Source organism: Calonectris borealis, chromosome 27 (genome assembly GCF_964195595.1).
Source record: "Calonectris borealis chromosome 27, bCalBor7.hap1.2, whole genome shotgun sequence".
In the NCBI taxonomy this organism is placed as follows: Eukaryota; Metazoa; Chordata; class Aves; order Procellariiformes; family Procellariidae; genus Calonectris; species Calonectris borealis.
In genome coordinates, this window is record NC_134338.1 from 1,166,000 (window position 1) to 1,191,270 (window position 25,271).

Below are 25,271 nucleotides of genomic sequence, written 5' to 3' on the forward strand. Positions count from 1 at the left end.
CCTCTCCCGGGATGCACCTTCTGTCAACACCTACTGCAGGACAAAGTGAGCATGAATTGTTACTGCAGCCAAAGTGCACCAACTCCTGCATCAACTCCGCTCCAATAAAAATGAGCAGACTAGAGACAAGTCAGGACAATCAAGATCTCAGGGGCAGCACTGAAATGCATCTAGATGTGATAACTGTTTACTTAAAATCTAAACCAAAGAGCTTTCTCTTACTTCGAAACCCTTAGAGAATGTAACCCCAAAAGTAAGTATAAAAGAACGCCTTAGGATTATCCCTATTTTCCTACAGAATGCTCAATTTTCATATTTTCATATCACAGAACATAATACCACATATAATATTATATTAAAATAATGGAAACTTATTCATATTAAGATTTTTTTTAAATTCTTTAAGGTTCCTAGAAAATAGCATTCTGTTCTTCACAGCTAAGGCTTGTCAGGCACAAATGAGCTAAATGCTTACATATCCTAAGCAAAAAAAAAAGACAAACAACAAACAAAACAAAAAAACCACCACGAAAAACAAAACCAACTTCTTTTAAGCTTAACCTGTACCGTATGAAGAAATGTGACCCAAAAGTAATTTAGAATGACTTTCTGTCAAACATAAGGTCAATCCTATAACCTTGCATAGGCCTTTTTGCTGCAAAAAAAATGTCAAAAGAAAGTGAAAAAGGATTTGCATAGAACTTCTTTCTTAAAAAAAGGATGCTATTCCCATTCACAGAGGCATAACTCAGGGGTCTTTCGCTTCAGTGAGACTGAACTCAGACTAACAGAGTTATGTGGGCAAAAGTAACATGAAATGCAGAAGAATTGTGTACCTTAAAACCTCAACCTTTAGCTCAACATGTTCTACCTTTTGTCTCATCAGGTTATTTAATAGTTTTGATAACAGTAGAAAGAAATTTTTCAGTGATTGGACTGATAACCTTAAAACTGAAATACTACCTCAGGAATGGAGTCATCAGAAAGACCCACATAACCTCCAAGATGTGGATTCGATTTTATTATGCTCAGCATGTACTACCTGCCTAGAATAGCTCACTAATTGTCACATTGCCCACTCGCGTGTCATTTGGATGCCTGCCCCAGGGCATAGGTGCTGAGCAGGAAGATTTTCACCTACAGCATGTGGAATAACATTGTTCATTAGCAATCAATCACATCCCCGCCACACCAGAGCGCATGTGGCATTGCCACACACCGCTTTACATTTTGGTGCATCCTTTTGCCTTGGGTATCAGAAAGGCTTAAGCAAGTGTTTTCATTACTCTCAGGTTTTGCTTTTCAAGCTTCAAGACAGACCCCTGGCCAACCAATTGCTGTACTTTCTCTGGTAATCCGCCTAACCTCTTGGCTGGATTACATCTTTGCTGCATTTTATCTCTCAGTATGTTATTAAGAATAGTAAAAGGAAGTCTGGGTTTTCTCTTCCCTGCTGTTCTTCCCTTAAATAGCAAAACAATATTGTAAAAATCCCCTCTTGGCCAAAGTCACACGTTCTTTGCTCTATTTACTTTAATGTGATTTCTCCTGTTTCTACAAGTTATGGCCACTTTTAACTGCTTTGCTGGTCTGCATGGGCTGCAGTCAGAAAGGGCCCAATGCCATGTCAGTAAAACGCCATTCCTTTCAGTTACGGCCTGGCTCAACAAAACACAAGGACTTCTCCTGAGATGCAACATTGTGCTCTTCATGAGTATTTAGGTTCTTGATAGCTTAGACAAAATTTTAAAGAGTTGAGTGCCTTAAGAACATGCACATCCCACTGAGCCTTGTTTAGGAGCTTTTGAACTTTATCTTTACGCCTGCAAACAAGTAAAATCTCACAGGGGCATTTGGCACCACATTCTTTCTTCATCTTTGGATCTAAGTCTAGTGTCACAGGCAAAAACTGTCTCAAGCCAGGGAATTTCACTGAATTTACTGCCCATTAGCACAAACTTTACATTACTGGCTGTGGTATTGAGAAATAAAGACAACCAAGAATTAAGCAAGCGCTCAGAGAAAACACCTCAGCTTCACTCCCAACACCTCACCCTTTGGGCCTCCCTCCGGTACCTCCACGTCTGCCTCTCCTCTCCTCCGGCGGCGCCTTGCGCCTCCCCTGCCCGGGCGCCTCCCGCCCTGTCCCAAACCTGTCTTCACCGAGCTGCCGTGTGCAGCGGCTCCATTTTGTCTGCTCTGGGCCGGCTGGAACCGGCTGCGACCAGCTCAGGCCTCCCACACAGGCCACCCCGGGAGCCCCCCGCCGCTACCGAACCCCTGCCAATCGCTTCCGACTACCGAAGGGCAGTATTCTGGTCTCGGGCTTCAGGAAATACCGTTTGCAAGGTTCCCTCTCTCCTGTTCAGGTGCTGCCACCAACTGTCCCGCGGAGGTCGGAGCAAAACCCGAGGAAGGCCCCGCAGGGCGCAGCAGCTCCTCGGCTCCGACAGCCAGGCTTTCTGCAAGAGCAGAAAGCAGCCACTCCTCACAGAAAAGAGATTTGCCCTCACCAAATATAAACCGGCCAGCCAAGGGAGGCGAGAGCAGCCCAAGCCGCTAGGCTTTACCTCAGGGAAGGAGCCTGCCTCCCACACAGCTGCCAGCGGAGCTCCTTTCACAGGCACTACAACCAGCTCCAGCTGCAAGCCTTCCCAATTTTTAAGTCTGGTAACTTAACCCTTCATCCATTCTTCAGGTGAATAAGGCTCATTCACACATTAGATACATATGCTGTCAGGCATTGCATCTAGCAGTGGATGCAAAAATCTCACTGCAGGTGGTCTGACACCAAAGCAACAGATACACAGCTGAGGTGCCCTCTGTAAATCTTGTCAAAATGTACACAACATTATTTCTTCTCCCCTTCCCAACTCATGAATGCTTTGGAAAACAGTCAGGGGTTCCTTAATTAGGGATTTGTCTTGAGACACAGCTGCTTCTGAACACTGCACACTGCCTTGAAGCATCCGAATTATGGAGGCAAACATGTTCTGTGTCAGCTTCTGCTGGAGATAACAGCTTTATTACAAAAGCATATGTTGTGTACTCACGCTTTTCTGACAGCTGGGGAAACCCACTTTGTTCATATAATCAGGAAAATAATACAAAAACAACAGCGTAAGGTGTTTAGAAGCCAATGCTGGCTCTTTGAGGTGAGGGCGACCTGCAGGCACTGTGGTCTGGCAAAGAGGACAACAGCATAGAAAGTGTTATTCCTGCACAGTCAGCAGGGTTTAAAAAAAAAAAAAGAACAACCAAAAATGTCTGTGAGGGGGCTCCTAAAAAAGAGCAGAGCCCTCTGCGTGAAGGGTCCTCTGGGGCAGTTCTGTGGCTGCACAGAGAAGGCAGAGCACTAATGCAGGAGGAAACGATATCACCAAGAGACTAAGGCTGGTTTTGGTTAAAAGCAAAACCTTTGGTCTGTTTCCTTTAAAGCATCCTTGAAGCCAGGGCCAGAAATTCATGTTTTTGGCATATCACTGGCTTAATTAGTGCCAGCTGCATGAGAGATGGGCTCCTTTTCTGTGGTCCTGGCTAGTGGTCAGAGCTGGTCATGCTTCTGCAAGCCCAGGGCTGTCTGGTTTATATTTGGTTGAGCTAAATCTCTTTGCCATAAACAGAAATAACTTTATTATTTGAATTAGGTGGCTGAACTCCCTGGATATCCTCTTCGCTCAGCGAGACTAGCTCTGTCATTAGGATTTCACAGGGGGTACTACCTGAGGTGCTCCAAGTGTCCCTCAGAGAGCCCGCTCCTCTCTCAACTACTGAGGGAACCTCAGCAGACCAGCTTCTTGACTCAAGTGTTTATGTTCAGTATGAAACTTAGACAGCGTGAGTCTCTCTCACACTTTCAAGTTTAAAGGATATTGGAAGAGATGAACATAACTACAGCTTGGCTACAACGCTGATTTGAGCTGCAGTTCCATGGTAGCTTAAAAGGATCCATTTCATCCAGCTAACCTGGCACAAAACTAACCCAACCAAAAAAAGTAATTAGCTTTCTGCTAAGCTTACTGACCTATGACAGCTCTACACAGGGTCAGAGAAGCACTGGAGCTGGCACAAGCAAGGGTAGGGGACTGCAGCACCCAGCAATTAAATTAGCACAACATTAAAGGAGAGGCAGACCACTATAGACAGCTACAAGCTTGAAGTAATGATGAAAGTTTATGATACCATACCCTCCCTGGAAGAACTCCAGGATTCTCTCTCAGGGACTATACATTCTTTATAATGAAGCTTTTCAGGGCAGGGATCACGTCTGCCTATGAGAAGGAGGTAGCAATAAGAGAAAGTGGAAGAGAGGATGAAATACTGGATGGAGACAGAAACAATCTCGGTCTCAGTCTGTTTCCAGCTGTGAGATAATTCAGACACTTTTATTCACATATTTAGAATGAAAAGGTAAAATTCCTTCTCCTGCCCTCTGTCAAACTGAGATCCTGAGGTTGTTCAGGACAAGACGGGTTTTACAGTGCCTGCCTCAGCTAGACACTGTTTTGACTTTGGTAAAAACACACTAGTGCAATATTAAAGATTTGTGATGAAGACAGAAGGAATACTGGAATACAGCTTAGGGAAAGAAGTGGCTGAATACAGTGTTGTATACCACAAGAAATCCAATTTGGAGCGTAAAGCTGAGGAGAAAATGATAAAGGTAATATACCTGACAAAGTTTCACAGAAAGATACACTGGAGAAATCTATCCAGACCATTTATTCCTCTGTGAACAACTGGATAGACTCATTACAGATTCTGCCTTTGTTGCTCTATAGAAATGAAAATGCTAATTGGTTTACTTGAAGTTTAATTGAAAATTAATAGAATTTCACTAGAGATTTGCAGAATAAGACTAGAGTTAAAATGACATTTGATTAAAGTCACACTAAAAATGTACTCAAGGACATTCTGAACAGCAGCAATGGCATTCCTTTTTAAAGTGGAAATAAATATTTATCATTAGTAGCAACCATTAACAAAATCCACTATTTTTGAAGGAGTATAGTAACACATAGCAGTACTTCAGCAAGCCTGTGCGCCTTTCTCAACACCCGTGCGACTCAAAGTGGGGAAAAAAAAGAACTTGTTATTTTCCCCAGTTAACAGCACCTCTTTATCCCTTGTGTCTTCAAGGACACCCCTCGAAGCCATCCTACCTTCCAGCTGCCACTTCTCAAGGAAAGATCCTGCAGTCTGCTGGAGTTAATGAAATATAAAGAAGGATAATTCATGAAGACCTACATTTCTGGTCTTTCAGGTGAGACAAGGCTACTCAATAATCGCTTGGTGCTTATAAACTTAAGCAACATTAAGCTTGGCCTTTTTAGGAATCTGGAAGTACGTAAGAGAAAACTGAAGTACAGCCAAATGGGTTTCAGTATAACACAGCTTCTTGTTCTAAAGCTCCATAAGTTTTCTATTAAAAACCAGATGACAAAAAAAAAAAAAAAAAAGAGCCCCAAAACTGAATCAAATTCCATTCTTATTACTGTTTTCTACTGGCTTAATGTAAATGCAAGCCAAGACCCAGTGATGATTTGCATAACCCTGAACTACTGAACACTACTGTAGAACCTGGAAAAAGCAAGACATTGACTTTAGCTATAATTGCAATAGTTGTAGCCTACTGCTTTAATTCCACAAATACAACCCCTTTGCCTTTAAAAATGTATACATTATTCATTGTTGCAAAAGAGCAAACTCCAAAAGAGTCTATTGACTTCTGGACTCTGGCTGACATCAGACTTGGATCTTATTTTCTTTTACACTCTAAGGAAGTTCATCCTTTTACATGGACCAGAATAATCAAGACAATGGAGAAGAGCAACAAGTATAAAAGAGCACCACGGTTTTGGACAAATTGTGTTAAAAACTATACCGGAAGCACCATAATTTTTTTTTTTTTTCCCCATCTGAAATAAATATCTAACTGAGCACGGCCACTCTGTTTCAGTCAGTTTTCTGTGAAGCTTTAGTAATAGATGCTGGTTGGGTTAACAATTTTTGATGCTTAAGATCTTTAAATAAGACGGGGGGGGAAAAAGCAAATATATCACTGTTAGACACCAGCACTGTGTAATAACACAATTGCTGGCCAAATACCTTGTTCATTATCATCCTGTAATAATGGAATAATGGCCAGGAAAGATTTGGATGGGTGGGGGGGAGCAAAAACTCCATAGACGGCAGATCCATCTTCTTGCCATCTCTAACACATTATGCTTGCAGGCACTGTCTTTATCCTCAACAGAGGATATTTAAATCCATATAGCGTGCGCGAGCTATACATTTCACAAGGAAGATGAATATGCAAGCTTAAGAATAGAAGCCTAACCAAGATTATACAGGAAGTTTCCAGGGAAATCTTGAACAAATCAATTAGAATTTGTCCATTTATCTGTACATGACAGTATTGTCAAACAACTAGAAAACAAGAGATGCTCAACTGCAAATTGAGTCCTGTGCTGTTGTTTTCCTCCAAAGAAATGAGGTCAGGCTATAACTCTTCCCAAGCAGGATTCTTAGAGACTTGTCTTCCTGCTGACTTGAATATCTATCTTCATAAAGATATAGAAAACTAATAAATATTGAACACTGTCCTAAAGTAACAGTGCAATTGGCCAATGTTCAACAATGGTATTTTCACAAAAAAATGCTTTAAAGAAGAAGAAGAAAATTGTTGGCCAACTGTAGAAAATCTGTGCTTGAATATCATGAAATGCTGATATGAAGTGAGCGTACAATATCTTTGTGGAAATTAACTGGATCAACTGAATATTCATTTGATTGACTGCAATTAAATTTCTTTTATCATTACTATGGAAACTGTTTGGATGGCATTTGATATTTACTTGAAACATATTACTATTTCAATACTATCATGAAAAGTGGGTCATCGAAACTGCCATCTCCATGAATACATATATGCACACTTACAAATTCTCCACGCCTGTCTTAATTGCTTTCCTTTCCAGTCAAAGCTAAATCAGCACTAAAAGAAAATATCTACTGATCTGAACCCACAGGGCTATCCGTTCTGAATCTTGTCAGTAGTAGGCTCCACAGAAAATAAAGACATTCTCTTAAATTATCAGCTACAATAATATCGCTATAGAATCCCTTCATCTGTTTTCCTAGGAGGTCAAAAGAAGGTGAGACTAAAAATCTATTGGAATTTAAAAAGCATGTTTTAACTATACCATTTCTGTTAATGATAAAACCAGATTTTTCTGGATATTCAATGGATTTTCTAATTTAAGGACCTGAGCGAGCACCCACATTTTCCAAAGAGCTGACACCAAGACAAAATATCCAAGGTGTGCCAATTACATAACTAACAACAGTGTCGCTCTCCAGGTCAATAATGACTAGAGCATGGACTAGAATTTAAACCACAGCAAAAAAAATTCCTATTTATAACCTCAATTGTAATATTTTGGAATCATTAGCTTTTACTGTGTAGAAGTCTGCCAATACTTACAATGACACAGGATTAATTTCAACTCAAAAAAGCCAACACAAGATCGTTGCACCCCAAGTGTTCACAATGTGTATTAAGTGGTAGACAGTTGCGTCTAAAATCCATGCTTCCAGTTTTCCATTCAACTACTGCTTGTGTATAACCTTTATTACTAATAAAAGGAACTCTAAAAAATATGTAAACCTTCACTGCAATGTATAGCAGAAACATACATCGCCAAAGCTTTAACATTCATTTCTACTGAGACTCTTTTATTCCATTTCAGCATTACAAAAATCAGTAAGATTCTCTATCAGAATAATAGCCTTGATAAAAATGGGAATCAGGTCTGTGCAATCTCTTTTTGCCACAACTGAATTAAACAAGGATGAAGCCAGTGAGCTTCATAACTCTGGGGTCAAACAGAAGTAATTACATTATATAAGTCTATTTCTTCTTTGAGTCCTTTCTCCGTCAAGATGAGTTCAATACACAGTAGGGCCCTGCCCGTTTCATAATTTTCAGTCAGACTACAAATGGAATAGCTATGGCACCTTCTCGCTTTAGGAAATCCTTTTCTGGACCCACATCCCAGAAAACAAATTTCAGCAATAAAATTCCTGTCTTGTGTCTGAACCACCAAGCAGTCTTTTGGCGCATAAACACAGCTTGCCTGTCGTGTTCTAATGGAGTACATAGCAGACGTAAAACCCAACTGGAAAACTTAAAACCTCAGTTCACTGAAGTCCTAGAGCACGTGAGAAAACTTAAATAGTACACAATAAAGATACCACATATTAGTTATGGTTTACAGAACTGAATCCCTCATCCGCTAGAGAATTAGAAGATATCAGAATTTGAAATTGGTCTATCGCTAAGAATTACAGTTAAAGCACTATCTATATCAGGAAACAAATATTACTATTTCTTTCATCACTAACACCCCCCCTTCTCCTAATGTGTCTCTGCCCAGCAATTTGGCCTCCCAGAAATGACTTCCCAGAGAAAAACGAATCAGAGAGGTGTGATAGCGCTAAAACAATTCTCAAGAGTTCCCAGATGAAAAACGCCTGAGCATAAATCACTGAGAAACTCTGCAACTATTTCTCTTCACACAAGAAGAAAGTTCAAAATCGGAGAGACTATAAACAATGGCTGGCTACATGCTTCCGCTGCGCCTCTGCCTTGTAAATAGGCACTAGAATCGTGATGAGTGACAGCTGTATGATAGATCTTGACCAAGTTAAAATCCAAGGAGTCCCTCATCGTGTATTAAGTGATAACAGTAACAGTCCCACCATAATCTGTGTAAACAAAGAAAAATCTTTGCCGTTCCCCAAGTAATGCCAACGGTCGCCAGCATACCTTGAGCAGAAGGGACAAAGCCCCAAGTAAAACTCCTTTAACATTGTCACTTAAGGAAGTAAAACATTTACAGTTTGTGTCAAGAATCTAAATCCTTGAGCTGTCATGGGAACCCCTAAATATTCAGCAATAAACAAGGGGAACAAAAGAATTTCTGAAACGTTCTTCATTCATTTCCCCTAATTTCCCTTATTATTTTTATTTTATTTTCATACCTATCTTTCATCCAGCACCATCAAGAAAATGAAGGCACTATAAGTAAACAGTCCAGAATCAGTTCTCTATCCCTCATTATTTTTCACAATATTCGAGCTACCACCTTAATCTTTACAGCTTTTGCTGAACTTCAGAACCCCACTTCTCTAAACAGCTTTAGGGTTTTTTTTCCCACCCCCAAAATTATTTTGTTTTGCTTTATGTTACTTCTTTCCCTTAGCTTTTGTTGCAAAACAAACTAATCCTTTCATTTCAAACTCATGTCATTATTAAAGCTTCTTATTTTTTTGTTGTGCTGCATCTGTTCCAGAGCCAGATTTTAGCCGCATTCTGAAGTTTTACACTTCACAGTTTAACCTATCCAATATATTTTGGATATAACAAAATTGATCTTTGTTTCTCATTCACAGATAGGCTCACATACACCCTTGTCTCCTAACCAGAGGGCAAAGTAACTACTACGCAACAACGTCCCATTTCATTTCGCAGGCTTAAGGTGAAGGTAAGACTGCAGAAGGTCTGTATTACAGCATTTTACACTGCTATGACCTCCATCATCAGAGTTCACAAATGAGGAGCATTCGTACTAATAAAAGCTGTCACACAGCTTGCACCACAAATCCCTCCATTTAATATCCAAGGTACATCAGTGGAAGGAAAAGCCTAGTACAGTTCCTGAATAAGCAACTGTGAACTTCAGCTCCAGTAACGTTTAATCCAATGAGCTTATGCTGGCATTGCAGCTAGGGTTGCACTCAAGAATCAAAACACCAAAATTAGATGCAGACACATCTAACGTAAAGATGCAGAGACTTGGGGCAAAAAAGAATTTGCAGGTTACATGAAAACATTCATTGCCTTTGATTGGTACCATAATCATTCTTCCTATTTAGAGCGCAGTAGCTAGTTACTGACAGCATATACCTGACCTAAAACATTTTGCTCTTTAAATATTTCATGAAACCCGTCATTGGGAAGTTATCAACACGCTACTAGTGTGCTTGACATGTTTGAATTTGGTTGTCCCAGAAGGCAGTTGCTGATCACTAGACTGCTAAGTAGAATAACCTAAGTTGTATGTGAATCTTTGATCAAATATAAAAAGCCAGTGTTAAACAGCTGTAAAGAAAGGAGAGGAAAAAATACGTAACAATACATCAGTCTCTGCTAGTTAGACTATTGGGCTTCATTTTTCACTGGGGCCCTGGGGAAAAAAAAAATCATTTGGAACTACTTAGTAATTAGAGAATAACTTATTAATAGAAATCAATAGATATATTTCTTTTTAATAAACATTTCTTCCCTTTTCAATTGAATAAACCCCCACCTTTACGTCATTCTCTAGCAAGCACAGGAATCAAACACATATTTACATGGACAACCAAAACTACTGATGTGAAAGCAGTTACCATCAGCAGGTTGATGACCTCAGAGTTTCACTTCACAGTTTGGTATGCTTCAATGTGTGCCACTGCAAGGGGGACACTGCCACGTGGAATAGGTCAGCTGCCCCAAATACTCACACGTTTCTTTTTCTGAGGAGTGGGGCATGAGAATATGCATGGAAATCCGGGAGAACAGCACAGAAGTAGCAAGATGGCACAGGCAGCAACTTATTTCTCAACAGTGAATGAGGCTTAGAAATTCCATATTTCTGAAAGGCTCTTCATATCACATTTCTAGATGCTGTGCAGGTACATGTACATCACACGCATGCTCCTAAGCCAGCTGACGATCTGCTACCGCTCGGCAGGGTAAAGGAATTCTACTGCTAATGGAAGAAACTCACCACCCTAAATCATAAGCTGACTATTCCCAGCTCTGCCACTGACAAACTGTGGAGTCTCAGATACATCGCTACGCATATTCATCCCTTTGACCTATTGTTTCTTTTGTCTGTTTAGTTAATAGAAGTGTCTTGCCTCCACAGACCTTGTGGAGACGCACATTCAGCATGCAGCGCATTGGGGCCCACTCATTTGTGCTTCTGGGAACGAACATAATACAAATCATTAAATAGCAGTAAAATGGACAAGAGCAGTAATTATACCAGCTAATGGCTGATCTGAGCTGGGCAGTCTGTATGCATTATTACAGTCATTCAGTTCAGAACATCTTAACAACAACATCCTCTTATGAATATGCCTATGCAAGGTCAAGCAAAAATAGTAGCATGGTGAGAAGGAAATCTTTAAGATGAGCACTCAGGGAGCCATCAGTAATATAGGCAACTTCAAGCACTCCATTGAGAACACAGGGTCCCCAACCAAGTATTCAAATATAAATTGGTCAACCAGGAACATTTGAAACCAATTACTCCTTTCCCAAGCAATTGTAATGGAATGATTACGCAGGCAGATGGAAAGGAGAGAATTAAATGCATTGGAGGAAGCGTGGGAGGACAGCAGCTCAGTCAGTGATAAGATGTACTCTATGCTTTTAATAAATAGCAACAAATTACACGTATCCAGTTAAAGTCAAGCAGTGAGGCAAGTACTTGACTTTCCTGAACTGGGTCCAAAAAATTATTCTCATCCTTCTCATCATAACAATTTCAGCGAGCACAAAGGTGCCAGGATATTTCTCATTATCTGACATATCTCAGAAAGGGAGCTTGTCATCAGCTCCTCAAACTGAGTCATCGGTACTGAAATGACTAACTTAAAATACTTCTTTTTCTACTAGGTACTGTGTGCATGTATGTGATTCTGATGTAAGTTTTATTGCATGTTACAAAAGAATTTATTTTTCTAACCAATGCAGCAGTGAAGCACTAAGTTTCTCAGGAGAGAAGGATACACCAGGGCTCCTCCTGAAGCTGAATTTAGTATTTAGGTCTTGTTTTTATTATTATACATAACCTTTTCACTCAAATCTGACATGAAACAATTCTGACAGGTTTATTAAAACCTTTTGTTATTACACTTGACATTTATGAAGGGTAGATGATAAATAAACAGAGGAATGACATGTTTGCTAGAAATTCAGACTCTGGTGACAAAGTCTTCTCCCTAGCCTCCTTTTTAAATGAAATCTACCCTCTTCAGTCATTCATGTCTCTCTAGAAAAAAAGAAATAGATGTAGTTTTTCTGTACTTGAACAACTAGTTTGAACTTGCTTTTGAATTCCAAACATCATGACTTCTCAGTTTCCAAACCACAGAGATCTTATGCAAGTAAAAATTATTTGTTTTACTTAAGCAACAAGACAAAGGGCAGCGAGTTTTAGTGTAGTAAAATCACGCTGAAATTTAATATAGTTTGACATCAATCGTACCAATTTGAATTGCATATTGCGCGAGAAGCTCTTCGCTAGCCACTGAACTGCAGCCACTGATAGGGAGCAACATGGAAAGCATAGCACTATCTCAATACACACACACAGAAAGCATGCAATTCATTAGAATGCCGTATTACTCCACAGGAACATATTAGAAAACTGTACATAGTAAATCTACTTCTAGTACTCCATGCCCAAAATTTTTGAGACAGAAATAATAAAAAATAAAATAAGAGTAGACATTTTTGGGGCACACCAGACGTAGTTATTATAAGCCATGCAGACTCGTGCATTGGTTCAGTAGAAATCACCGGGTCAGCGTTTAAATCACATCAGATGGGCATCACAGTGAGCTCCATAGATTTCACCCTGTGTTGAATGTGGCTTCACCCTTACTGCGAACACAGGTTTATTCTCCACGAAGTCAAAGGTGACTAGGAGACAGGGTGGACTTTGGTCTTATCCCAGCCCAAAGTCATGACGTGATCATGAAGGATACCCAGATTACAGAGCTCAGAAGTGTTCCCAAGTCCCCATATTTGGCAAGTCCTAACGGAAGGAAGCTTTTTATATCAAAGGATCAAGTTGAATTCTTTTGCCTTTTGGTCTATATTTTAAAGAAAGGAACCTTAGTATTTTCCACACACTGCCAAGTGGATGCTTTGTTTGTTTCTGCCTGTTATTGTGTTTTGCACTGCTGTTTAATACCTCCTGGGTCTCAATTCTCTGATATTTCTACACGTCTGTATTTTGGAGCTCTGAGAGGGCAGGGGAAAAAAGATTGAGGAATCTAGGCTGGCAAGTCATACACCGCAGTGAGCATCATCCTTCGGGCTTTGTTGCTGACCAGCTGTGTGAGCAACTCTTTGAGATGCTTTTCTCCTATGCTTTATATCTAGTTAGATAAGTGCAACACAACAGGAGCTGTCGTTCAGCGTATGTTTGTACAGCCTCTATCTCTGTGATCTTGGTCAGAATCAGCAGCCATTACAGTAACAAACAAACAATAGGTGACATTCCTTTTGGAATTTATGAATTAATCCAAAGGCCCATCTCCTATGTACACTTAGCTTTCACTTAGAGTGCAAGCCCAGTGTGAGAGACCTTTTTCTTTTCGTCTCTGCGTACAGAGCACAGGCAAGAACCTCTCTGCTCAGTCCCTTCAGTCACTGCTCTTTGAACTGTACCATGGCCTGTAGACTGTGCACATAAACCCACAGTTTTCTTGGAAGGGGCTGATACTGGTCAATAAAAGGGACAAAACCTAAACAAGTTGGGCCACTGCTCTGGTGCAGTGTTAAAAATCCAGCCTTGCTCATTATTCCGAGTTAAAAACAACTGCAAGAGACTTGCAGAATGCTTGGATGGGATCACCTTGCCATAGGGAAATTTTCTGTTTCAACTCCACTAGAAAGCCAGAGGTTTTGTAAGGGTATACATGGGAACAGCCGTTTCAGCGTTAATGAAGTCACCCCATAATTCAGTAAGAGTTAATAGCGGATGTATGCAAGTGCCACAGCTGGCCAGATCTCGAAAGATTCATGAGGCTGACCTCCAGGTGCTCAGATTGGAGGCTGCTTTAGCTACGCTGGCACACCTGCTGACAAAAACAGTCATCGCTCAGAATTCAGGTTAAATCACTAGAGAGGCAACAGGCTTCAGTGGGGGCTCGCTGATGTTTTTAACAGTAGCGCATCTGCTAATCAAAAAGGTGGGATGAATAAACAGCATTACAGAGCCCTCTTACAGACTGAGGTTGCGTCTCAGCACATTTCAATTTTTGCAAGAGTAACTACAGAAAGGAACTGAAAATGGTGAATGGAAAGGAATGCGACATTTATGGATGTCAGAAGGAATATGGAGCAACTATAGAGCTCTACATTCATCACCAGTTTCTTACAGCGACTGCATTCTTTAGCAATTAGAGCTGGGGTTTAAGGACAGGACTGCTGAGTTATTTCCTTGGCATTATTGTATTATTTAAAGGATGGTATAACATTGCAAGTGAAAGTGATCTATGTCTGAAAATGTGCTTTGGGCAAATTAAAAAGCTCTGCATTGATCAATTTTGTAAAATTTTCTGTGGCACTTTCTACTAGGAAAAAAAACACAGCCATGTTTCATTTTCAGTCAGTATTATCAAAACACAATCTTTTCACATTTCTCAGTAAAAGTGCTTTGGAGTACATAAGTTCATGAAAGCTTGAATAAACTGAGGTTTTTGCTTTCAAGTACAAGAATTTTCTTCGGGACAGAAGTTTGGTTTTGATCACATCTAATATTGTGAATAGGCCTGAAGAGGACAAACCTAAATAACAGACGAGTAATTCAGCTGAGCAAACAGTATGAACTTTGTACCAATTGTATTGGGTGTGAATGATGCTGAACAAATGCATGATTTCTGAACAGAATAGATGCTGGAAGTTTAAAGATTAATTTGTTAAAAACATAAGAAATATTGATGTTTTCTATATTTAAAAGAATGTCAAAGTTCTCACAAAGCAGAGACATTCAAAGATTTGTTTTCTCTGAGACTACTGAAAACTCATTTGCATAAAAATATAACTATTACTGAGAATCTTTAATCTTGCGCAGGAGTCAGAACAAGAGAACACAGAGTAATCCCAGGTGCAGCTGCATTATAGCACAACATCCTCCACAGATCTTGCACTTTGCATTAGGGGAGGATGCAAATACTAAGTCAGCCAGCAAAGCATAACAAGGTTATTTTCTTCCATATCGTGCTTAAAAATGACAATAGTTAAGACAATTTCAAAGACATGTTAAGGAGCATCAGAATTTATTTTTATATAACTGTTTGGTTACTAATCATTTTAAGAACTAACTCTGTAATATCTGCACCCTATAACGCTTCTTGAGCAAAGTGAGAAATCTCAACATAGTCTTAAGTAAGTCTGCATGGAGAGCGATGAGCCTTTGATGTTTGCAATATTAAAATATTAAATACAAATACAATCAAAGTGAGATTAGAATTACTATTGCCTTGATAGTGCTAGAAATAATTACTTTGGTTGTTACAAATTAAACAAAAAAAAAAATTTAATGTGTACCCTTGTGGGAAATTTTGGCTTTTCCTAACAGGAATTTTCCAGGGACTGAATTCCCTAGCTCTAAATAACCCCATGTATAACACTACTGCTTTTAAATCGTCCTTACATATGGTCAATAAAAGTTTATTCAGAAGACAAATTTCATATCATTTGTAATCACAAGGCACATCCTGAAGTCGCATTATCCTCTGCCACAGAGACATTCGTCTGCATTTCATATGCAGATGCCAATAACAGAGACTGAAATCATATTAAATACTGAGAGACTGTCATAAAAGCACATCTGGTAGATAAACAAAACCTTTACAAGCAGCGTGATGGACAAAATCTGTAATAGGAAATAATCCGATTTATCATGCACATTCCACGCTGAAAGATGTGCATGCAGGTACCTTCAAAATGACGGCCTTAGCTTTTTTGTGTGTGTGTGGTTTTAGGTTTTTGTGTGTTTGGGGTTTTTTTTGTGGGGGTTTGTTTTTTATTTAAAAAAAAAAAAAACTAAGTAGTGAATGTATGAGAGAATCAAAGCCACAGGTACTTAATTTGTGCATTCCTTTGACGATCAAAACCTTTCACATGGTTCATAGTTATTTGACCTAACAAGCCATATTCTTGTCTATAGCCCAATCTTTAAACACTAATCTCATTGTGGAAATGTGCAGAAAACACCCACTATCCCCTGACATGAGCATCACAAAATACAGTTCTGAGACACACACGTGCGAGGATATGGATAGTGCACTCTAACACATACTTTTCTCAACTGTCTGCTCTAGACCACACTGCAGGTCCCCAGAAATTAGCACAAATAAAAGGCTGCTGAAACAAATGGCTCAATATTTGCCAGTCTACGGCTCTCAACCTGTGCTGTCCAAGAGAGAAAAATCACAGCAAGTATTTAAACAACTGTGGATGAAACAAAACATAAATCCCGACATCATCAACCAATGACATACATACAGCAGGATGTCCAAATCCCGTGGCTGGGAGGTTACTGAACTTCTAAGAGCCAGGAAATTGTTCGTTCAGAGCAAGGGAATTTTCCCTTTTGCTTATCAGTCATTGATTGACTTACCATTAGGTAGGTCAAAGTGACTGGAAAGGTATGTCCAAGGACTAAATGCAATGAATCAATCATGAAACAGTATTCCAACTTTGCCGAATGATTTAAAAAAAAAAAAAAATTAAAGAGAAATTCACTTGGCAGATTGAGAAATCAGAAACAATCAGTACCAGAACAGCGATGCACCAAATGAACGTAGCTGGGCTGTCGTGGAGCTTAAGGCCGTGACCACTTAGAGGTGTGAATATTTGCAGATCTGGCCTCACGTATTCTGATCACACTCAGATTAACTGCATATCAGTTGTTACAGATGGCAAATTGTTCCTTTTAATAAAGCACGGAAGTTACAATAATTCTGAAATAAAATAAACAAAATACTATTTCTTTATGTTATACTTCTATTTCTTATAAATTTGAATCGTGGTATCTAATACTTCACTATATGTATGGGGTTTAGAACACTCATGTTAGTCTTCTGAAGGGGCAAATTTCTCTCCTGCTCCCAAAAAAGCAGGTCTCAACTTTGAAGCGTTTGGCTCCAACCAGAAAGATTCAGCATTTGAATCGTAATGACAAGGAAGCTTACAGGGGAGAGCCATGGTCTGATGGTAAACAAGCTCAAAAGACAGATGATGTATATTACTGAATGAGTGGCTTTTCTTTTTATTCAAGTCTTTTCTTACTCTTCCATCAGCCTGGGAGATGAGTCATTAATCCAGTATTTTGTGTTATGTTCTAAGTAGCCTTGCTGTATTACCTCTCTGTTTTTAAACTGTCACTTACGTGTACAAAGCCATTCAGACAGCTCTGAGGACGGCTGCTAATTATCTCAGGGAACAAACAATAGTCCTCAGCTGGAGCGGCTAAATGGGAAAGCCTTCGTTATTTTTGGTACAAAACGTCTCTACTGCTTTTCAGAATGTTTTAAAATATTGCTTTGTTCTGAAAATTGAATTGTTGGAGCCTGTAATAAAGTGCACTCAGCTGGGAGTCAGGACCACCTTTCTTGGTTCTACCGTTCACCTGCAGTATTTCATGGCCAGCCGTGAGACTATCCATGAATAAATCTGCTCACGTGCATAACTTTCTAAGATCAGAGTCCTAAAGGTGGAGATGGGGGGGAGGCTCTTAAAGTCAATTAAAACTAATAACTGAAGAACAGGTACAGTTGCTGGTGCTTTAAACTTTGGAGTTTTCCAAACTTAAATAGCTGAAAAAATCCATCCTGCTGCTCCTCTTAAGAATATCATTGTGCCACAGGGTTAAGCTACATGAAAAATGAAGTGCTAATTAGAAAATAAAATACTAGAAACAGTTTTAAAAAGGAAAGTCATGTCAAGCCAGTCAAGTTCAGTCTATGAAAGGAAATATAATGCAAAGCAAATTAATAGACATAATAAAGTAAAAAAAAAAGCCTGCAGCCCACTTTCCATTCTTTCCATGTACATTTGAACAGCTCCACACAAGCAACATACAGTTTAGAAACCTGGAGCCTGACGATATTCCACTACTTTGACATTTGCCAAGAGTCTTAAACTCTCCCTTGACTATGACAATCACAATCTCACCTGTGTATTCAGAGTCCATATCATTGCTAACTATGTTTTAGAAGGACGCACACCTAGAAGCTTGCGTACAGGTTCAGTCAGTTCTTTGCTATTACGGCAAAGGATTTCTGGGACCATTTTCTACTAGTAGTTCCTGTTGCTTTTGCTAAAATGTCTGTAATTCACAGAAACACAAGTCAGCTAAGTTTTCCAGTCTGTCTTACAAAAACCCTTTGCCAGGAGACTCAAATATTGTAATTCTCTATCGCTATCTTATACAAGACGTATTCACAGATAAGCATAAAGACAAAGTCAGCGCCCTATCAAACATCAATGTTCTGAGGCTAAACATGAACTCTGTGTCCTACCCTTGGGCTGGGGAATGTCAAGCAGTACACCTTTCAAACAGCAGTGAAAAATTAAACACAGCTGAAATTAATAATGCTTTCACAGCAGATCCTCTGCACTGATTGACATATTCTCTCCTGTGGGCCCAAGCAGATGCTCTGCCTAATATATTTTTGATAGACAACATAAAAACCAGAGTTTCTCCTACTTGCACATGTTCAGTTGTTTCATGCAAATAACCCTTCCTCATCTCCCCATGACTTTGTTCTCCACCTGCACCACACTTAAATTTTGTGTCTGTGGCTGCCTGATATGAAGAGAGGTAAACAAAAGATAACAAAGGCTATTTGGATATCCAAGTTTCAGCAACATGAAGATTGTTCTTTATGTTTGAAGTTTTTACCTGTAGCCTTCCCGATCCATTCACTCAGAAGTTATTCAATGAAGGAAGACCTCATGCAGAAAGAACATGGCCAGCGATTTGGACACTATTGAGATTATGCCCCTCCCTTCCCAATGGGAAATTCTTAGGCTTTCCTTCCTCTCTTTCCTGCATACAGGAGTTAGGCAGCTTCTTGTCCATATTTCTTGACAAAATTTCGCCCCCTCCTACCACCAAGTTCTCCACTGCCCGCCTCCCCCCCCAGCAACGATAATTTTCAGCAGTTCAAAATTGTCCAAAGATACACCAAATCAAAATGTTGAAACTACACACCCTCCTAAATATCTACCAGGGATTTTTAGGGCTCTCAACTCTAAGAGACTGAATATACCCTGAACAAAAACCTGACCATTTTATCTGCCTATTAGCAGAATTCCACTTGAGAGTTTTAGTAATAAGACAGAAATCTAGTGCCCATAACAATTATAAAAATATCAATGAGAGCTAAGTATGTAAATATCTATGCGGATATAGATTATAATCTCTTATTCAGTTAATTGGCTTGGCTATGTTAGATGGGGATTTACCAAAGTGCAACAGCCCATCGAGGGACTTCTTACTTGTGGCCAACTTGGATTGAACCATCTGGTTGTCAAAGCTCCAGTGATGCTCATGTTCCTGCGACACGTTTCTGGGCAGTCAGTGTGTAGGTACGCCAGGGCAAGCTGTCCAGGAGGCTGTGGTTTACTTGAGCTCACTAGCCCTCCTTACTCCCAGCTCGACTGCTTCCTTTCAGCCTTGAGCAAGAGGACACTGAAGAGCCCTTATGCTTTTCCTTGCCAGTCTGAACAAAAACCCAATGGTTTTGAGATCACAAGGGAAGGAGGCTGGGGCACCATTCCCTCAGTCTGATTCTCCTCTTGTACTACAACTGAATAAATTATTCGGTATTTCTTCTGCTGAACTACTATGTCCCGTCCTATTCCCCTTCTTGCCCATGAGATGAGGACATTTCATTATCAGGTGAAATAATCCCCATTTGCAGAATTAATCAAGTTCTTTGCAATCTCTAAAAGAAAGCAGATCTATTAAACATGTATTATTAACAAATAATAAATGCTTCAACCCTCTGGGTACTGCTCAACATCTACAGTAAAAGCATTATCATAAAAAACACATTCTTAAATTCTAAAGAAATAAAGCTTGGAATCGTTTTGGTTAAGATGGTTCAGGCAGGGATATCTATCAGGAAAACCCATTACAATGAAGAGAAGCACTTATAGCACAGAAGGGCTTTGACAAAAAGCAGTCAAAATGTTTTTATCAAGAATAATGTATGTGCACTGTAAATCCAAGCTCACAAACACAACAAGAGACACAAAAGTCTTTTCCATTTTATTTGCGTTTTGTTCAAGCAGTTACCAGAATGTTGAGTTTATTTTTCCCCTCTCTTCATTTTAAACAGCATTTCACACAGACAACTCGATGCCTTTGATTCCCAAGTCACAACAATACAGGAATCTTTGTCCCTGTTCAATCAGCTACAGCAAGACTAAACAATCAAAATGACCCATCTACTTCATTCTGTTATTCTTTGCCTGCGGAGATGCCTTTCTGCTTCTCGTTCTAGATGTTGACATGCATACTGCCTATTGTATAGCCTCGTAAAGAAGAAAAAAGAAAAAAAAATTGAGATGGAGTGCTGGGATGGTGGGACTTGTTTTCTTCTCTCCCTCCACTACTTGTGAGTAATCTGGGAGCTAGTAAACAAACTCTCTTCAGAGATGGCTCCTTATCAAATCACAGGGTTATAGTGTGCCCTTAACATACAGATCTGAGCAAGTAACATCCCTAAGAGTTGGGGATCACAACTCCTCTCGTTCAAGTCCTACTTATCTTTGGGCATAGACCCACAACAAAGCAGCAGGTCTACATTCAAACTCAATTGAGTTTCCAAAGATGCCAAAGGGAAGAGGCAAGCTTAGACATTTTGGTTAGAGATGAACAGTAGCCACTCAGGCTCTGTCGCCAATGAACTTTTATATGAGCATAAGTGAGGATTTTATATTTTTTAAACCGTTTCACTTCCCTGCAATCCCCATCATAGCAACACCCTCAGTGTTGAAGTGCTGATTTGAAAAATATTTTCAAGTATCTCCTCCCATATACACTAGTGAAGATCTGCCACCTGTACCTTGCCTTTGTAACCAGAAGTCACACAGAAAAGGAGAATGGTACACGTAGCAGAGAACAACTTGGCTCCTTCAAAGCATCGAGCAGCTTCTGCTGAACAGGCAGTATTTGCTGCACAAGGAGTCTGTAGGGAACCCACTAGAGACCACGATGTTTTGATTTCTTGTGCTAAACCTGGATCCTGAAATATGGGATTGGAAATCCTGAAATATGGGATTGGAAAAAGAGAAATGGAAGAGAGAAAGAACAGAAAACCAAAACAGCATCTCTACCTATATAAATCCTGACATTTCAAAGACATTTGAACAGCAAAGGAAGTGGAAAATATAAACCAAAACCATTTCAACTCTTTCTCTTCTGTCTGCCTTTCTCTGAGCACAAAGGGGAACAGAAAGTCAAGTCATTCGTTATATATTTTATTGTAGAACATAACACTTCCCCATCATGTTTCTTTTAAATGCTTTCTCTGATATAAAACATGGCACCAAAAGTATAGTCTAGTTTATACACTAGCAATGCAGGTCCCTGTTCTTTAAATCGGATGAAGTGTTGAAGGCCCCATTACTCAAGGGCTAGTTCCGTGAACAGGTATACAGCAAAGTGACAGTCCACCCTGCCACCTTCCTATCTGCAGCTCAGAGCACGCAATTCAGCCAGAGAGGGGAGCACTGCTTGGGGGAAAGTGCTGCAAGAGTTTCTTGGAAGAGTTGGTAATTGATGTATTTTTATAGCCTTGATTTGCCCCTTTCCTCCCCCAAAAATACAAAGAAAAAAATAGAAAAAGAAGGGCAAAATAAGTCTGTCAGCCTTATGAGTTCCACGATGTAGAAAATTAAACCAGGCTGGAAAAAAAAAACCACAAGAAGCCACTGGCTGAGGAAAGATCCCTGGACAGCCGCTGCGTGGCTTATGACAACTGTTTCATGCACTGCTAGGTCACTCTACATCTGTGGAAGCAGATGGAGACATTTAGAGACCAAGAAAAAACCAACAATCTTGCACAGCTTTTTTTATCATGTAAAAAAAAAAAAATCAGTTCTCTTAAGAGAATTAATTCAGAATTGTTGACTGTTCACTGAAAAAACTACAGCGGCTTTTGAACTTGCCTTCTACACAAGCACATCAATGAACATCTTCAAAGGGTTTCTGAGGGTTTGGCACTATAGTGGACATGGCAATATGAAATCAGAAGCCCCCGATATATTATTACATAGGCAGAGATGACCGGATTAACTGAAGACCTCAGGACAGATCCTGGATCCACTGGCATCACCCATGTCACCAGGGTCCCTCCAAAACCTCCCCTGCTGCTGTAACCCAGGAAGCCATCAGTGCAAGGCAGGTGCAGATCCCGAATCTAGATCCCGATTGCTCCAACACTTGCATTCCAGATCCATTATGCTACTGTGAATAAACTCATTAAAAATCCATGAAATTCAGCATGTTAGGGGAACAAGCGCTCCTGCTTTAAGCTACAAGCAAAGATAAACACAAACACAGTTTTGGAAGAACTAACAGCTGAGCCAAGAGACCTTTCGTGCTGCACATTTCTCACGGCACGCATCTTGCTTAACAAATCTTGCGTATTTTCACATATGGCTGTGTATTTTTAAAGGGTTTATGCATTTCATTTCTTTCTTGTTTTAGCTGCCTTTCATAGTTCTTCTACCTCCTAGAAAACTCTGAAATGGGTATTTCATTAACAAGAACTAACTTTCAAAAGAAAACATTCCTCTCAATTTGTGAGGGAAGCCATTACTTTAACCTCTCCCAAGACACTATGGCTTATAGAAAAGGGGGTGGGGGCAGGGGAAAAAAAAAAAACAAACAAAAGAACGAACAGAGTTGGGCTTCAGAGGTCTGGTTTCCATATGATAGAACCTGCAATAAAAATATATCAAACAAAACTGTGTGTTTGAGGGCTCGCAGAAAACTTTTCTTCAGCCCAGCCTATTTTTCTCAGCACACACCTTCAGAACAGATTCTTAAATTCCAGCTTTGCTTCACATCCTTACACCATTTATTACCTGTATTTTCAATATTCCAAGAGACACTTTAATCACCACACTGTGCTTTAATTGTTATTAGCATTTAGATTATATGGTAATCTTGCAGCCAGAAGTCAATATTAAATTACTGTCCTTGCCCGCTGAAGAGTAATATATAAAGAACAGACTTGAAATGTGTTTTAAAGTTTCAGTTCAATTTTATGTCCTAATTACTCTGGAATGTTATGAAAGGACTGTAACATCGTACCATATATTCTTGTCATCCCATAGGCAGCTTTATAGTAACATTACAAAAGTATATTGAACTCATTACGGGGGAGCATAATTGAAATGATACAAAGAAACTGCTAGCTGTTAATAAAGCGGGGTTGTTTTTTGTATCCTATCTCTCCGCTTGCCCTGGTTTTTCAGCGTTACGCTGGATTGTCGAAGACAGACGCTCGACAGAAGTGGATGCGCTTCTGACCCTCCATCTGCTGATGGAGAGCCAGATCCGTAACTCGAGTCAATGCAGTTTCAACTGACTTGGGACAAATTGCACCAGTCGAGAACTCGACTCAGAGCATAGATTTTACTTAATTTCACTGGGGGGATCTAACACAGCTGCTGTCAAACTCAACCAAGCACAAGTTAACCACCTGTTCAGCTGACGGGGTGCAGCTCTTTCTTTGGGGAGGCAGTTGTGCTCCGTTACGCTACCTTAGGGCTTCTGCACACAGAGCTACACGAAATTTGCATCGGGAAGTTTGAGAAATTCAGTGGTTTTTAGTGTTTGCTGTATGGATCATAACCACAGCTTTTTTTCAGAGCTCTTTATGTGTTTCTGTTTCTTGGTAGGACAATACAAGCCACTGTGTGTAATCTAAGACAGCAATATATACAAACACAGAATGTTTCAAAATATAATATCAAGTTTTACTCGTGGCATGACGAGTCGAAGAACAAGAAAAGGATATTTGTCACCCTGTCTCCTGAGCCGCCGGACATAACCTCTCCAGATATGCTTTACTTGAGAACATGTCCTGAAGAGTTTTTTTTAATCAACCACCACATGGAAATTTCCTCTCACTTCAGTAACTTTGACAGAATTTAGACATGTATTCAGCTTTACTTGCCATGCCCTATCATAATAATATTGCTCAGGAGATTGAACTGAAAGCTTTTTGTCCAGCCTAATTTTAAGTAAATCCAGTCATAGGAATTTTATCACTTTGAGTTATTCAGACAAACGGTTAATACACACTAAGCATTATAGTACAGCTTCAACAAAGAAAAAAAAAATCACCGTCCTGCTTTTAACACCAAATCCTCCTATTTCTTTGTATCTTGCTAGTCCACTTTCTTCTGCTCTAGCCCAAGCGATATATATATGACTGCATTATTGTGTCCTGCCACAGCTATACATTTCCTTTGTATATTCATTCTATAGAACAGACACACATTATAGAAGGGTTCCTGGAAATATCACTACATTCATTTATTTTATTGGTGGTTGTTTTTTCTCCACTATTAAGAGTCTCTGCTTTGAAGAGGTTTTCAGTTCTGTATCTTAGCCTACTCAGGAAAATGGCCCTTTTAGAAACAGCTTTCAGGTATACCATTTAAGGCAAGCATGTGTTTAAGTTTCTTTGAAACCCGCTTAAACCTAGGCACATGTTATTTCTGATCACATGCTGTGATTATCTTGAATCTGATTTAACACTGATCAACAAAAACCAGATTTTGCAATTTCTCATTTTGCCTTTGGAATACTTCTCAGGCCGACATCAGCAGACCAGGCTGCAAAACTACTATTAATAGAGCAGATTCTCATTACTGTCCAAAACCAGCAGGTCTTTTAAAGGCTTCATATAAAGAATTGCCCTTCGATACTTCTGAACAGCATGGCAATTAAAAATCAGCATAAAGTTGGGAACTTCACATCTCTGTTTGGAGAGCTGCTGATGGCAGTAAATTGAGGCTAAGATACCTGCCCAGACCTTCGGCAGAATCGGGACCATTGATACAGCACAGACTTTGGCCAAACACCGCTCCTCAGAAAACTTATTGATCTCTCATGGTATTCTAGCCATATGTGGAAAAGGCTGCTTCACCAGATTATCTCAGACTCAGCACATTTTTAATTGCTTTAAAGACATTCACTTGAAGAGCTACTCTGCATCAATGTGAGCAATCTAAGTAGGACAGAGACTCTATTCTGTCATACTAAAAGCAATCTCTCTGCATACCTAGAGCAGATGCAATTCTGTTATAAATGCTTCATGATCCCAACTATGAATGAAATATATAGCTAGTATAATTCTGACTCTAAGGGTAATTTATTCTTCTATAC